Raw genomic sequence first — 17,810 nt, forward strand, 5'->3', positions numbered from 1 at the left:
CAAAGATGTCCACGAGTGTGTGTGTGTGTGTGTGTGTGTGTGTGTGTGTATGAGGTCACCGGCTCACAGAGATGACGACGGTTCTATCACTGTATTATAAAATGCTACCTTAGAGAGCTGCAGAATTCGTGCATCATCTGTCAATAAGCCAATTCTCCAAAGATGTCCACGAAAATACAAACAATCTTTCACAAACATGAATTAATTTGCGAACAACAATACGTTCAACTGATACTGGAAAAATGGCCTGTACATACCCGATAACAATAGAATCAACAACGTTTCTTCTAGAATCCTGTGTCCACTTAGAGTGAACACTGCCACATCTCTGAGAAATGCAACGCATCTGTGCTTCGATCATGTGCAGCCGCTAGCCTGAAGCAGTATAACTTGCTCATTGGCTCCATGTAACTGTGACAAATCATACTACACATTAGAGCACACCCACTCTGTGAGTCGTTCATGGTAATGGTTGAATTTCTCCACCACACTTGCGAATCTCCGTCACACCGTGCAGACCAGAAAGGCTGCTCTGCGACCGGTAAAGAAACTGAAGCTGAGTACTGCCCACACTCTAGAGGTAGCGCCTCTAAACGCAGAAAGCAGGTGCTTGATAAGACGGCCAGTGTACCACTTGCCAAAGACGAATAGCAGCCGGCAGATACAGGCACCTGTAAAACTATTTGATATTTTCTTATTATGCATCTCTCTACATGCCAAGAATAAGTAACAACAACATGCTTCTAATGGTAGGAGAGTTTTTCTGTACAGCAGGAATTTATTAAGTCGATTGTACTAAGATAAGACGCTCCGAGACGAATGTACAGTAACTTGTGTCATGTTGACCATCTTGATAGGGTCATTAAACACAGGGTTATTACAAATGATTGAAGCGATTTCACAGCTCTACAATAACTTTATTATTTGAGATATTTTCAAAATGCTTTGCACACACATACAAAAACTCAAAAAGTTTTTTTAGGCATTCACAAATGTTCGATATGTGCCCCTTTAGTGATTCGGCAGACATCAAGCCGATAATCAAGTTCCTCCCACACTCGGCGCAGCATGTCCCCATCAATGAGTTCGAAAGCATCGTTGATGCGAGCTCGCAGTTCTGGCACATTTCTTGGTAGAGGAGGTTTAAACACTGAATCTTTCACATAACCCCATAGAAAGAAATCGCATGGGGTTAAGTCGGGAGAGCGTGAAGGTCATGACATGAATTGCTGATCATGATCTCCACCACGACCGATCCATCGGTTTTCCAATCTCCTGTTTAAGAAATGCCGAACATCATGATGGAAGTGCGGTGGAGCACCATCCTGTTGAAAGATGAAGTCGGCGCTGTGGGTCTCCAGTTGTGGCATGAGCCAAGTTTCCGCGGGGTACGCGTGAAACTTACCCGCACGCGTTCAACCGCTTTTTCGCTTACTGCAGGCCGACCAGTTGATTTCCCCTTACATAGGCATCCAGAAGCTTTAAACTGCTCATACCATCGCCGAATGGAGTTAGCAGTTGGTAGATCTTTGTTGAACTTCGTCCTGAAGTGTCGTTGCACTGTTATGACTGACTGATGTGAGTGCATTTCAAGCACGACATACGCTTTCTCGGCTCCTGTCGCCATTTTGTCTCACTTCGCTCTCGAGCGCTCTGACGGCAGAAACCTGAAGTGCGGCTTCAGCCGAACAAAACTTCATGAGTTTTTCTACGTATCTGTAGTGTGTCGTGACCATATGTCAATGAATGGAGCTACAGTGAATTTATGAAATCGCTTCAATCATTTGTAATAGCCCTGTATAGTTTTAGTTACTTATTTGGTCGTAAGCTACGATCGCAGTACCTCAAGACCAGACCGCAAACCGCTTCCTAGCAAAAAAATGGCAACAACAAAAGCTAAGGTCAACTTGTGTGGAATACAAGGTCACTGGTCGCATTTTGTAGCAGGGAATCATTTCTTTCCTGAAGAAATGAAGTGACACACTCCTTACTAACTTAGCACACGACTTTACGCTAAAAACCAATAATATGCTGTACTTGTCACTGGTAGGTTCGATCAACACACTAGTATTAAGTGAACTCACATTGAACAACGCTGTTTTCGCGAAAGCACTGTTCAGGAATGACATTCGTAGCTAGCAAGCACTCCGTCTTCAGGCCACAAGTGGCCCATGTGGACCATCCGACCGCCGTGTCATCCTCAGTTGGGGATGCGGATAGGAGGGGCGTGTGGTCAGCACACCGCTCTCCAGGTCGTTATGATGGTTTTCTGAGACTGGAGCCGCTACTATTCGGTCGAGTAGCTCCTCAATTGGCATCACTAGGCTGAGAGCACCCCGAAAAATGGCAACAGCGCATGGCGACCTGGATGGTCACGCATCCAAGTGCCGGCCACGCCCGACAGCGCTTAACTCGGTGATCTCAAGGTAACTGGTGTATCCACTGCGGCAAGGCCGTTGCCATAATTCGTAGCTAGCTTAGATTTCAAATAAGATAAGAGAAATTAGGGCATTTACAAACACACTTGTTCCCCTCTAACTTCGTCTCTGTGAGTGGCACATGGTACCACAGTGAGTATGTGTGAGAGCGGGAGACACCATGATTGTGTGGTCCTTTTATATGCAGAGAGCGACCTAGAGTTCAGGCAAAAATTCAATATCATAATGAATCTGTGCTCAAACATGTGTCTAATATTTGTTCAGAAACATGATGTGTAAACACTGAACTCGCTCTTCTGTGGAAGAGCTACAATACAGTTCTCGCTATAATTGTGGCCTGAATCTGTTTAATCCAACCTGGTAAGTGTCTCAGACGGATGAACAAATCACATACTTTTTCGTAATATACCATGAAAATCCTAAAAATGTTATACATGTGATAAATTATTGTAGATTCGATGGGTAATTGTAAGTATTTATTTACAACACCAAACTGTCATTAACTGTCATTAACAATGTATGGTGAATTCGTAATAACTCTGGAAAGGCAATGTTTCTGCCAGCCATAGCTACGAGTGCATAATAAAGCATGTTTCCCAGTTTTGTTCTATTGGAAGTGGTCCACTCTAGTAATGTGGCTGACAAATTTATTTCAATCATTGGACAGAGTGCCTCTGAATTCCACCAATAGGTAATCCACAAAAGAACTGTCAGTATCGTTGTCCATGTAAACGATTTTCGCATTAAAATAATTACAACTATAGGCATACAGTGCATAGTTTTTATAACTCATTACAGGTCCTGACTCGTTTTTTAAGCAGAGCATAGAGTTTCAGCATCGCAGTCTGCCATTACCGAATAATCCATTAAAATCACAATCTTGTTGCATAGCATGTACACACGCAGCTAAAAAAAAAAACTCTATTGTAATTTTAGAAGTTCTATATCTCTGCCAGCAAGACAACCAAGCCCTGTACAGATGTATGCGTTTTCTCAGATTTACTGTCACTAGAATTTTCCGTATTCTTTACACTAACAAAGCAAATAAACTCCTAGGAAGGTATTGTATCCCATATTAGCTTTCTGGTGATGAATACACAGTTATCCACCAAGAGACAGGCCACAGCAGAACTATCAGCATCGCTGTTTGGTAGCTCATGCAATCGATTCCAGGTTAAATAATTAAAACTATGGATTACAGAGTATAGTTTTATAACGAGTTATTGTTCATAATTACGTGGAATATTTGCACATCCACACAAGCATTTTCTTTATTTCTCTGGAAGACGTTGGTTTAGATCCCACATACGTCGGTTTTAGTAATCGTACTTGAACAGGACAGCTTCTAGGCATACCTTCAAAATGTTATTAAAATTACAATCCAATTACACTGATTTTTGTGTGCTGTGACATGAATGCCCCAGGATCATAGGGTGGAGTGTGGATTCAACAAGCAAAAGCTGTATGCATTGTGCTACAACGCACACCAAAAACGCATACTTAGCAGTGTACATTTATTGAAACGTTGACCCTGATGTCTATAAAAAATGCGAGATGTGACTCCCAAACCAGACTACTGTATGGCGGAAAGTGATAATACTATCCTAGCGTAGAGGGTGGTCATAATGTATTGATTACTTTGATATCGTTTGAAGTACAGCTAAGATGTTTATTTTTAATAAGTAAAACACACAGTGTACACTTTGGTCCTCAGTCCAATAGTAATACGCCCTCTGTAACAGTAACAAATACCTCAGAACACATTATTTTATAGGAGGAGACCCCAATATCACAAAATTGTGTAAACAATTTGCACATTAAATAATTAAAATTATAGGCAGATAGATAATATTTTGGTTACCCTCGCAGCTCAAACACAGTTTTGTCGATTTATTTATTTATGATATGGTGACAATAGTATACACCAAAAAATACATATAGTTTACAATTACACAATTAAGGATTAATGCACAAAGCTAATATGTTAAAATTCTGAAAATTAATAATTGAATAATATTAAAAAAGAACATTTAAATTACTAAATTAGGTCTATTAATTGAGACAAATACATTTAATCAGAGTTCAGCATGTAGTGAATACGTCAGTTCATAGCAGAGGGAACAATGTTATTCAAGGCTACAACACAAGAATAAGGAAGTTTAGTCAATATTTGGTATTGGTAGCCAAAAAAAAAAAAATCTGGGTAAAGACTCAAGATGGCGACCACACCCTCTAAGCGTGGATGTAGTTACACTATTTTACGTTTGTGCTGAAGAGTGGATACCCCAGGGTGGGGGCGGGGTGAAAGTGAATTTTTGTAGTATGCATGGTGTCATATTAATGGGGGAAATTCACTTTTAAGTCACCGGCCACTTTGTAGCTAGAAGGTACTTGCTTATTTAAATAAGACTAACGTATAACGGTAAAAGTGTCAGGCAGAGGATGGCAACGGGAAGTCACAGGCTGGCACATAGAGTTATTGAGTGACCCTCGTGATGCAGCTGTGAGAGAGATGTAACATACCGCACCATGACAATGTGATTCGGATAACATCTGTGCTGATCATATCTTCGACCATCTCTCTCCAAAATGCATTCACTCTCTTCCAAAACACCCAACTGTATATGTGTCAAAAGCAGTCATTTCCCTAACAACTAATACTGCCAGAGAGAACAATCAACTAAATTTTTAAACTTAAGGTGAATGGTTTTAAAAATAAGACAAACGCCAAGCAATGGTATTAGATGCTAATCTATGTCATGTAGATATAATGACGATATGCGTGTTGTGCATAGAACCCCTTTCACCCCGCATCAGATAGGACCTTCGCAGTACACACATAACATAGTGTAACTACATTCACACTTAGAGAGAGGGCGTGACTGAAAGTGCTGTCACCTTGAGTCTTTACCCAGATGTTGTTTTGCTACCAGTATCACTCATCGACTAAATTGTGATTAAGCTGTGGGTGTCTAATGCAAAATATTATCTATGTTTCCACAGTTTTAATTACTTAACGTGGAAATCGTTTACACACGAAGCTTTACTGGCAGGTCTTTTGTATACTTGCTGTTGGTGTAATTCAATGGTACTCGGCCGAATGACTGAAACCAATTTGTCAGCCACGTTACTGGAGTCAGCTATTTCCAATAGAACAAGACTGGGAAACATGCCTTATTATGCACTCGTAGCTATGGCTGGCAAGAACATTGCCTTCCCAGATGCGTTACGGTTTCAGCACACATTGCTAATGTCAGTGTGGTGTTGTAAACAAACACTTACAATTACCCATCGAACCTATAGTAATTGGTTATATGCACAGTATTTTTTGGGTTTTCATGGTATGTTACGAGAAAATACGTGCTCTGCTTGTCAGTCTGAGACACTTATCAGGTCGAATTAGACAGATGTAGGCCACAATTATCGCGAGAACTCTATTGTAGCTCTTCCACAGAAGAGCCAGTTCAATGTTTACACAGTAGGTTTCTGAACAAATATTAGACGCATGTTTGCTTACAGATTCATTGTGATTTTCGATGTTCGCCTGAACTCTACATAGCTCATTGCTTACAAAGGGATAACACAATCATGATTTCTCTCTCCCTAAATTTTTAAGAACACACACACATGCTCAGTGTGGTATCACGTGCCACGCACAGAAACGGAAGTACAGGGGAACAAGTGTGTTTGTAAATGCCCCAATTTCTCTTATCCTCTTATCTTATTTGAAATCTACGCTAGTTACGAATGTCACCACTCAATAGCGCTTTTGCGAAAAGAGCGTTGTTCAATTTGAGTTAACGTAGTAATAGCACGTTGATCGAACCTGCCATTGACAAGTGCAACATACGAGGATTGGAACTTAAATAGTGGCAACTATTTATTCACAACCGATGCAAAAGAGTTACATGTTTGCACCTGTTACTGTCCTTCAAAGTAGTCACCAGCGTTGTGTAGAACCCGTTGCCAGCGACGTGGAAGGCGTAGTATACCGTTGGCAGAGGCTGTTCTGTTGATGGTACGAATGGAGCGGTCTAAAGTTATGGTGATTCTCCTGTACGACAGTGATCGTTTTATCCTGACGCATTTCGTTCCTCCACGGCAGACCGCCAATGTACAGTATTACTGTTCGTTTTTGGAGCATCACCTGCGACCATCTTTGCGAAAGAAGCGGGGACACTTTTCTGCGCAACTCACCCATCATTTTGCACGACAATGCGCGGGCGCATACAGCGCAAACTGTGGCTGCTCTCAGTAATTAAAACTTTCGGGCTAAGAGGCCGTGGTTCAATAGTAGAAATACTTCTCCCTTAGATAGTTTTACTGTTGACAATACGTGACGAGTGGTGGCGCCCTCTACGCGCTCTATATAAACAGGTCCTCCATGGCCTAGCAGCCAGTCGTAGACTCACCTCAGATGATGTTGCCCGCAGCTGGCAACGAAACGTCAGGGAGAAGTATTTCTACTATTGGACCACGGCCTCTTAGCCCTGAAGTTTTAATTACTGAAGACGCCGGCCGTGAAAGCCTACACGCTATGAATGTGGCTGCTCTGTTCGGTCTATGGGACTGGGAAGTACTGTACCATCCACTGTACTCCCCGCACCTAAGTCCTTGTGACTTTGATTTGGTTCCGAAGATGAAGGAACCACTTCGTGGCATTCGCTTTAGAAATGTTCCACAGATTCGACAGGCAGTAGACCGCTCCACAGGCACCATCAACAAACAGGCTCTGCTAACGCTATACTACGCCTTCCACATCGCTGGAAACGGGTTCTACACAACGCTCGTGACTACTTCGAAGGACGGTAACAGGTGCAAACATGTAACTCTTTTGTATCGGTTGTGAATAAATAGTTGCCACTATTTAAGTTTCAACCCTCGTATTATTGGTTTTTAGCGTAAAGTCGTCTGCTAAGTTAGTAAAGAGTGTGTTACTGCATTTCTGCAGGGAACAGATGATTCACTGATACGAAATGCGTCCTGTAACCTCATAATTCTCACAAGTTGACTTTAGCTTTTGTTGTTGTTATTTTTTCTATGAAGTAGTCTGCGGTCTTGTCTTGTGATACAGCGACAGTAGCTTACCACTGAATAGGTAACGAAAACCTATATTTAATTACCCCATGAAGCCGGCCGGAGTGGCCGTGCAGTTCTAGGCGCTACATTCTGGAGCCGAGCGACCGCTAAGGTCGCAGGTTCGAATCCTGCCTCGGGCATGGATGTGTGTGATGTCCTTAGGTTAGTTACGTTTAATTAGTTCTAAGTTCTAGGCGACTGATGACCTCAGAAGTTAAGTCGCATAGTGCTCAGAGCCATTTAATTACCCCATGAAGATGATCAACATGCCACAAGTTACTGTACATTCGTCTCAGAATGTCTTATCTTAGTACAATCGACTTAATAATTTCCCACTGTACAGGAAACTCTCCTACCATTAGTAGCATCTTATTATCACTGTTATTATTCTTGGTATGTAGAGAGATGTATACTGTGAAAAGAAATTAGATTGTTTTACAGGTGCCCGTATCTGCTGGCTGGCATATATCTTAAGAAGGTGGTGCACTGGCCGTCTTATCAAGCACCAGCTTTCTGCGTTTAGAGGCACTGCCGCTAGAGTGTGGACAGTACTCATCTCCATTTTGTTTACTGGTCGCAGAGCAAACTTCGTGGTCTGGACGGTGTGATGGAGATTCGCAGGTGGGAGGGAGAAATTCAACCGTTACCATGAACGACTCACAGAGTGGGTGTGCTCTAATGTGTAGTATGATTTGGCACAGTTACATGGAGCCAATGAGCAAGTGGTACTGCTCTGGGCTAGCGGCTGCACATGATCGAAGCACAGATGCGTTGCACTTCTCGGAAAGACGGCAGTGTTCATTCGAGTGGTCACAAAAATTTAGAAGAAATGGTGTTGATTCTATGGTTATCAGGTATGTGCAGGCCATTTTCCGGGCGTCTTTCCACGTGTGATGTTCGCAAGTTAATGACTATTTATGGAAGATTAATTGTACTTATGTGTGCACCTTTGGGGATCGACTTACGGTCATATGGTGTGTCACCACCGAGTTGAGAAAGTAAGTAAATATAAGACGCCCACTTTAACAGAGTGTTTATTCACGTAACTATCACAACAAGACAAGTAACAGTATAATACAAACATAGGTCCAAAGATAATGTACTCAAGACAACACTGTAGAACGCCACTGATCATTCACATCTTCCCCACCCTGTTCGACTTCCAGAGGACGATCAGCTGGACTGACCTGGAAGCATCCTTTCCATCTGGGCTAACGAGGACGACAATCCGTCTCGACCTGTTCATAATAATTTCACTCTTGCTCTCTTCCACAAGCGGCAGGGAAGTACATCCTCTTGAAGAAGCACAGTACCTCGAACTTGTACCTTCGGTGCCTTGCCACCATTCTTAACTTGACGGAAGGTCTGAAAACCAATAAATACTCTTTGCTCCACCACTTCCAAAGGTAGTCAGATAGCTTCTGCAGCAGCTTAAACTGTCTTACCAAACCTGTTGTGTTTGGTTGCCCAGGGTCTGTAGGTAGGGTGGTAAGTCTTCCGCCCACGAGAAAATGAGCTGGGGTAAACACTTTGTCCTCAGTCTGTGTAATGGGTCTTCAGTTGTGTGGAGCTTCTATGTTCATAAGTATAGATTGTGGGCCTTTCTCATCCATACTGCAGTGGCTCAGTACCTAGCAGGCATCGTTTACTTGAGCCAATCATCTGCTCTTACTGTACTCCTACGGTGTAACTGCAACACTGGGGATAAAATAATGCTGTCAAAAAGAAAATAAAGAAACAAACGCCGTACGAATTGGCCGTGAAGGGCCAACAATACCGACTGGCCGCCATGTCATCTTCAGCGCTTAGGCGTCACCGGACGCGGATACAGAAGGGCATGTGTTCATCACACAGCTTTCCCAGGCGTTGTCAGTTTTCGTGACCGGTGCTGCTATTTCTCAGTCAAGTAGCTCCTCAATTAGCTTCACAAGGGCTGAGGGTACCGCGCTTGCCAACAGCACTCGGCAGACCCAGATGGTGACCTATCTGAGTGCTAGCCAAGCCCGAAATCGCTTAACTTCGGTGATCTGACGGAAACCAATGTTACCACAGCGGCAAGGGCATTGGCCAAAAAGAAAATAAAGTAAATGTTAATTGTCTTTTTGGCATGTTAATGCTAGCTGTAAATTAAGTTCTTGTGATTTGGTGGGTGTAACTCAGTATCTTGAGAATAATAATTGTTGTTGTTCTGGTCTTCACTCCAGAGAGTGGTTTGATGCAACTCTCCATGCTACTCTATCCTGTGCAAGCTTCTTCATCTCCCAGTATCTACTGCAACCTACATCCTTCTGAATCTGTTTAGTGTATTCATCTCTTGGTCTCCCTCTACGATTTTTACCCTCCACGCTGCCCCCCAATACTAAATTCGTGATCCCTTGATGCCTCAGAATATATCCTACAAAGGGATTGAATAACATCGGGAGAGGCTACAACCCTGTCTCACTCCCTTTCCAACCACTGCTTCCCTTTCATGTCCATCGACTCTTATAACTGCCATCTGCTTTCTGTACAAATTGTAAATAGCCTTTCGCTCCCTGTATTTTACCCCTGCCACCTTCATAATTTGAAAGAATCAACTTACCTTGCTTTTGATTCTCTTGAGGCTCTGCTGAAGATCTGGTTCTTGGAAGCTTGTTAAGCGAAAATGGGTCGGAGAAGTGCATGGTTCTCAATAGTCGTGTAAAGACAGTTGTTGTTTCAGGTGTACAATTTATTACGTCACAGAGGCCTCGTTGATATCTTACAGCACACTGGCCATCCATACTCCCCCTCTTACACTTTTTATATGTGGTGGCTTAAGCTGTCGCCAGCACACCTGTCGCCAAAGATGTAGAGCCCAGACCGATAGTAGGCGCTAGATTAATCACACCTATCAAGAGACAAGCAACACGCCACCAAAGCCCTCTCGACAGCATGTATTTAAGCCACCACCGCTGACCGGAGGGCGTGACTGACTAACACTTCCAGTTCGGCGTCTGTCAGTTCATCGCAGCGCGGGCTCAGTTCACATCACAGATCACAGGTTACAACAGTACATAGTGACCAGATTAATGACAATAGCAGGATTACCGATATTGCCTACAAGAGGACTATTTCTGATGAGCTTGTACCACAGAATATGGACTCTATTCCAGTTAAGTACTGTTTCCATTTACGTAAATAAAGAAATGTATTAATCCACGAGTGCATTTGTGTGGCAGAAAGAGGATACGGGCCAACCAGTTAACAACACCCTCTCCCTTGCTTCCTTACGTTACAAGACTCTACAGTGGCGACGAGGATACTTCATTATATACCTCATATAACAATCAGTTTGTTATTACATACAGCAAACTCGTCAATAACAATTACAAAAGATGTCAGCAGTTACAAAAAATAATAGCATCCAGTAGTTACAAATGAAATGCATAGAAAAAATAAAAGTCGACCACAATTCTTCTGTTTCCAAGGAAATATCGTCAAAATGCTCTGAATAAACAACTCCCTACCAAGCCAGTCTTGGCGCTGTGAACTTCCACGTGGTACCCTGCCTTTTCATCAGAGATATCAGTCCATATTTCTGTTATCGTAAGTTAGCTCCTTGGAAAGTTTGGGTGTTATCGCTACATAAAGTATATGGAATACCACACCGTCCTATAAATCTTTGGAAGACTGGTAGGAAGAGGTCCGTTATAGAGTTGGTCATTAGTTCTAAATGTGCCAATCTAGTTACAGCACAGGTGGTTAATAGAATATCTTATTTACAGTGATGCCTGATTTTGAGTATAGGGGACTGACAAAATCAGTTCCAGGAACTTGAAACGGCTAGTGAGGTTTCATTCAATCTGCTGCTAAAAGTGGCGCTTCTTTCTATTGGCCAGCAATGTGATGTGCAATGTTACTGGGAAGACAACCACGTAAGATCGTTTTGATCACATGACGGACACGTGGTATCCAGAAGGATTCTCTTAGTTGTAAAAGAATCACTCATACTACAAGATGGTGTTCACTGACATGCGTGTATATGATCACAAGTCTGGTGAAGTGATGGTTTCCTCCTAGAATAATGGTATTACGTTCTTCGATAGACGTCTCGGCGAGTTGGAGGCAACCTCCTAAACGTGATAATCACCATCTAAATATAAAGCACTCCGTCTTCAGGCCACGAGTGGCCTCCCGGGACCATCCGACCGCCGTGTCATCCTCGGTGGAGAATGCGGAATGGAGGGGCGTGGGGTCAGCACACCGCTCTCCCAGTCGTAAGATGGTATTCTTGACCGAAGCCGCTACTATTCGGTCGAGTAGCTTCTCAATTGGCATCACGAGGCTGAGTGAACCCCGAAAGCTGGCTGAAGCCAGCGATAAATTCTGCCGAAATTTTTGCTAAGGTACAGACGGTGTTTAGAAAGTATAGACTGCATGCAACCGGTGGTGGAGTGTTCGTCGCTGTTAGTAGTAGTTTGTCCTGTAGTGAAGTAGAAGTGGATAGTTCCTGTGAATTATTATGGGTGGAGGTTACACTCAACAAACGAGCTAGGTTAATAATTGGCTCCTTTTACCGACCTCCCGACTCAGCAGCATTAGTGGCAGAACAACTGAGAGAAAATTTGGAATACATTTCACATAAATTTTCTCAGCATGTTATAGTCTTAGGTGGAGATTTCAATTTACCAGATATAGACTGGGACACTCAGATGTTTAGGACGGGTGGTAGGGACAGAGCATCGAGTGACATTGTACTGAGTGCACTATCCGAAAATTACCTCGAGCAATTAAACAGAGAACAGACTCGTGGAGATAACATCTTGGACCTACTGATAACAAACAGACCCGAACTTTTCGACTCTGTAAGCGCAGAACAGGGAATCAGTGATCATAAGGCCGTTGCAGCATCCCTGAATATGGAAGTAAATAGGAATATAAAAAAAGGGAGGAAGGTTTATCTGTTTAGTAAGAGTAATAGAAGGCAGGTTTCAGACTACCTAACAGATCAAAACGAAAATTTCTGTTCCGACACTGCCAATGTTGAGTGTTTACGTAAAAAGTTCAAGGCAATCGTAAAATGCGTTTTAGACAGGTACGTGCCGAGTAAAACTGTGAGGGACGGGAAAAACCCACCGTGGTTCAACAACAAAGTTAGGAAACTACTGCGAAAGCAAAGAGAGCTTCACTCCAAGTTCAAACGCAGCCAAAACCTCTCAGACAAACAGAAGCTAAACGATGTCAACGTTAGCGTAAGGAGGGCTATGCGTGAAGCGTTCAGTGAATTCGAAAGTAAAATTCTATGTACTGACTTGACAGAAAATCCTAGGAAGTTCTGGTCTTACGTTAAATCAGTAAGTGGATCGAAACAGCATATCCAGACACTCCGGGATGATGAAGGCATTGAAACAGAGGATGACACGCGTAAAGCTGAAATACTAAACACCTTTTTCCAAAGCTGTTTCACAGAGGAAGACCGCACTGCAGTTCCTTCTCTAAATCCTCGCACAAACGAAAAAATTGCTGACATCGAAATAAGTGTCCAAGGAATAGAAAAGCAACTGGAATCACTCAACAGAGGAAAGTCCACTGGACCTGACGGGATACCAATTCGATTCTACACAGAGTACGCGAAAGAACTTGCCCCCCTTCTAACAGCCGTGTACCGCAAGTCTCTAGTGGAACGGAAGGTTCCAAATGATTGGAAAAGAGCACAGGTAGTCCCAGTCTTCAAGAAGGGTCGTCGAGCAGATGCGCAAAACTATAGACCTATCTCTCTGACATCAATCTGTTGTAGAATTTTAGAACATGTTTTTTGCTCGAGTATCATGTCGTTTTTGGAAACCCAGAATCTACTATGTAGGAATCAACATGGATTCCGGAAACAGCGATCGTGAGAGACCCAACTCGCTTTATTTGTTCATGAGACCCAGAAAATATTAGATACAGGCTCCCAGGTAGATGCTATTTTTCTTGACTTCCGGAAGGCGTTCGATACAGTTCCGCACTGTCGCCTGATAAACAAGGTAAGAGCCTACGGAATATCAGACCAGCTGTGTGGCTGGATTGAAGAGTTTTTAGCAAACAGAACACAGCATGTTGTTATCAATGGAAAGACGTCTACAGACGTTAAAGTAACCTCTGGCGTGCCACAGGGGAGTGTTATGGGACCATTGCTTTTCACAATATATATAAATGACCTAGTAGATAGTGTCGGAAGTTCCATGCGGCTTTTTGCGGATGATGCTGTAATATACAGAGAAATTGCAGCATTAGAAAATTGTAGCGAAATGCAGGAAGATCTGCAGCGGATAGGCACTTGGTGCAGGGAGTGGCAACTGACCCTTAACATAGACAAATGTAATGTATTGCGAATACATAGAAAGAAGGATCCTTTATTGTATGATTATATGTTAGCAGAACAAACACTGGTAGCAGTTACTTCTGTAAAATATCTGGAAGTATGCGTGCGGAACGATTTGAAGTGGAATGATCATATAAAATTAATTATAGGTAAGGCGGGTACCAGGTTGAGATTCATTGGGAGAGTCCTTAGAAAATGTAGTCCATCAACAAAGGAGGTGGCTTACAAAACACTTGTTCGACCTATACTTGAGGATTGCGCATCAGTGTGGGATCCGTACCAGATCGGGTTGACGGAGGAGATAGAGAAGATCCAAAGAAGAGCGGCGCGTTTCGTCACAGGGTTATTTGGTAACCGTGATAGCGTTACGGAGATGTTTAGCAAACTCAAGTGGCAGACTCTGCAAGAGAGGCGCTCTGCATCGCGGTGTAGCTTGCTCGCCAGGTTTCGAGAGGGTGAGTTTCTGGATGAGGTATCGAATATATTGCTTCCCCCTACTTATACCTCCCGAGGAGATCACGAATGTAAAATTAGAGAGATCCGAGCGCGCACGGAGGCTTTCAGACAGTCGTTCTTCCCGCGAACCATACACGACTGGAACAGGAAAGGGAGGTAATGACAGTGGCACGTAAAGTGCCCTCCGCCACACACCGTTGGGTGGCTTGCGGAGAATAAATGTAGATGTAGATGTAGATGTAGAAAAATGGCAACAGCGTATGGCGGCCTGGATGGTCACCCATCCAAGTGCCGACCACGTCCGACAGCGCTTAACTTCGGTGATCTCACGGGAACCGGTGTATCTACTGCGGCAAGGCCGTTGCCACCATCTAAATATGCATTGAAACATTTTATCTTGGATGTGCTAGGAAGTGGAGAACCTTTGCTTAGACCGGTGATTTCCAAGGGGAAACATTCTTGCTGGACGGCTATCATCCAATAAAGGCGAACTTCTGCTATCTCATCTGCAGTGAATTCTTCGCACATCTCCGTTTTCTGAATGAGTTTTGTTTTGAAGTGGAGGACGTAAGCAGTGGTTCATAACAGTTTCAAGTAAGAGCTCAACCTGTTAACGTCTATGAGTGACTTTGGAGCCTGAATGAGTAAAGTCTGAGAAATTTTATCTAACTTCCTAGCTTCCAATAAGATTTTAGGTGCTCGCCAAAAATTAGGAGGTTTCGATGGCCATGTCCGTCCATTCCACCAGGTGTCCAGTATTCGCAACGTGTGAGATGTGGATCCTCTTGAAACTAAATCCACTGCGTTGTCTGTGCCTGGACACTGTCTCCGCTGAGAAGGTGTGGTGAGTGTTTGTGTTCTTTACACTCGGTTGCATAAAACGTTTTCCAAATTGCGAGATCACCATTCATCTATCGAAGCATTACAACGGAATCATTTCAAAGTGTTGCTCTGCTGACGTTAGAGGCTGTGACCCTGCAATAGTAGTGTAGTAGTCTGGCTCCTGTCAGTACTGCTAGCTGTTCTACTCGAGGAAGTGTCATTTTCTTCACGTACGCTAATCTACTTTTACTACACGTTAGTTCGGAAACGTTATCACTAGAAGTGATATATAAGACGGCATCTTACGCCCTCACAAATTCATCACAGAAACCGTGAATGTTCGGTCTGCCGTTCTCTGATAATTGGATCCACCACGGAATAGTAATGTTAGATAGCTCAGGAAGGTCTGACGTCCACATGCCTATTTAAACAATAGGTTTTGAGGCATGGGTTCGTTCCAGCCAAGTTCGAACAGCCACGTGTCTTGAAACAGAATTTTTCCTACAAAGGACACAGAAGTTATTAATCCCAGAGGGTCATAAAGACTAACTTTAGCTCGTAGTAATTTATTTTTGTTGCAACTGTCTCTGAAAATTTTTCGGTTACTTATCGCTGGCTCACTGAGAATGTGTCTCCTTCCAAGCTCCACGTCACCTCTAGAATCATGACGTTAGTTTAGATATCTCTTCCTTCTACCTTTGAAATTGTTGCGAATTAGTCGCCGATGTCGACAGGTCAGTTTTATTTTCTTCATTAGCGACGATAACTCGTAATACAGTGCGACTAGGCTTCTTTCCGATTGATTTCCTGCAGCAGAGTCATCTACGTATATGTTTTGACGCATTAAGGCAGATGCTGCAGGGAACTGGTACTGATAAATGTCTGCTAGCTCACAAACGGTTGCTGGAAGCAGAAACGGACTGCATGGAAGGCCGAAAGGAAGACGTGAGAATCGATCAGTCGTTAGTATTGCTGGTCCTCCACCGAAGAATCTAGTAAGATCTCTATCGTCAGGGTGTACGGGGAGCTGTAGAAAAACTTGAACAGCGTCGGCGATGAGTACAACGCATTGCAGACGGAATCTGAAAAGGACTTCAGTCACTGCAGGCACCAAGTTAGGACTGATTTCTAAACTGTCATTATGAGAGGGTGCATCTTGTGCATCTGAGGAACAATCGCACTATTCGCTGTTTAGTGCTCCTCAGTCTTTCTCGCTCGAGCAGATGCTGAAGCAAATAAAATGAACTCGCAGATTCTTCTCTAGGAGCGAATTCTACGTGATCGTTTTTAATGTATTCTAACATTAAGTTTCTGCATAGTCTTTTCTGTAAGGCATCGAAACGTCTCTCGGCATTGTAAAGTAGTTCCGCAGAACGACAGCGGATTTTCGAGCTTGACAAACTAGCCGCGAATGATCCACAAGCACATGCGTTGCGTGAAACTCTTTCAGTGCCTCTGACTCTACCTCCCTCCGTGCTGATTCCGATTGATTCTAAATCACAAAAGCTACGTATAGTGTCATCATTCGTTTCTTCAACAGCTAAATTAATGAGATGAACGGTTGCGTATTTAGCTAAAACACCCAGACGATAGCCACGGAGGATTCACCCGAATTTAGAGGGCACAGTGCTAGAGGCGGAGAAATGCGTATTGCCGCTGCGTAGTCCATTACTTCCCCATAACGAACCGCTCCAGTAAGTAATTCTGTAGGAATATGTGGTGTGCATACTGTAAGACCTTCGGTACATACACCATCAGATTATTTTACTTGTCGCTCTAACGAAGTAGGCGAGTGTCAGCAATATGTCTCGTGGTCTTATCGTGGCGTGTTTATCTTCTGCCGTTAGGTCAGACGATAGAAATGCCACTTGCACGCTTAGTGTAGCAGATTGATGGTGACCAACTTTAAACAGAACTTGATTAATTTTCACACACATTTATTAAAATAATAACAGTCATAAACCTTACTTAACCTGATTCTGGATGCTATTTACAATTGGCAATCTGAAGTTCCTTTGGTCTTGGAACGTTAATCTTATTCTCACATATCTCTGATACTTGACAAAGTGTCTATACATTTCTCTTCATGGCTATGTACAGGAATATGATAATCTTATTAGGCGCAGACTGAAACTTGACTACAGACTAATGCAGACTGATGCAGACTGACTAATCGGAGGTCTGTACACTCGTTATAATACCTCGCGCGTTCAGGTATCACTGCACGAGTGTGATCCGTGAGGAGATAAGGTTCTACGTTAGCAGCAATCTCATTGGCTGCGTTACATATTAATACGCGGATCGGTGGAAGCAGAATTGGTCCGTCTCTAAGACAGCGCCATCTCGTAGTGCGGAGACGGACGAGCGCTGCGCCTGCGCTGTTGTGCTTAGTGGGGCGCGCTCTATTGGGAAAGTTGTGTACGCGCTGACTATGCGGAACTATGTACACAACAGAATATCACCTTCCTCTTCAGCGGAGTCTGCCAACTCTAAATGTTCGATATTTTGATTTATCTTGACATCTTTGGGCACAGTCGGATGTTTCGTGAAGCTATGTAAACTCTCGAAAACATTGATTCAAAGATGAGCGTTCTCACATACACTGCTTACTTCAAACGCACAGATTTGATAGACATGGGTATTAAAGAAGATTCGAATGGATCTACTGGCAGAGGCCGAGAATCTATAAC

This window comes from Schistocerca cancellata, chromosome 9, assembly GCF_023864275.1.
Source record: "Schistocerca cancellata isolate TAMUIC-IGC-003103 chromosome 9, iqSchCanc2.1, whole genome shotgun sequence".
NCBI classification, from domain to species: domain Eukaryota; kingdom Metazoa; phylum Arthropoda; class Insecta; order Orthoptera; family Acrididae; genus Schistocerca; species Schistocerca cancellata.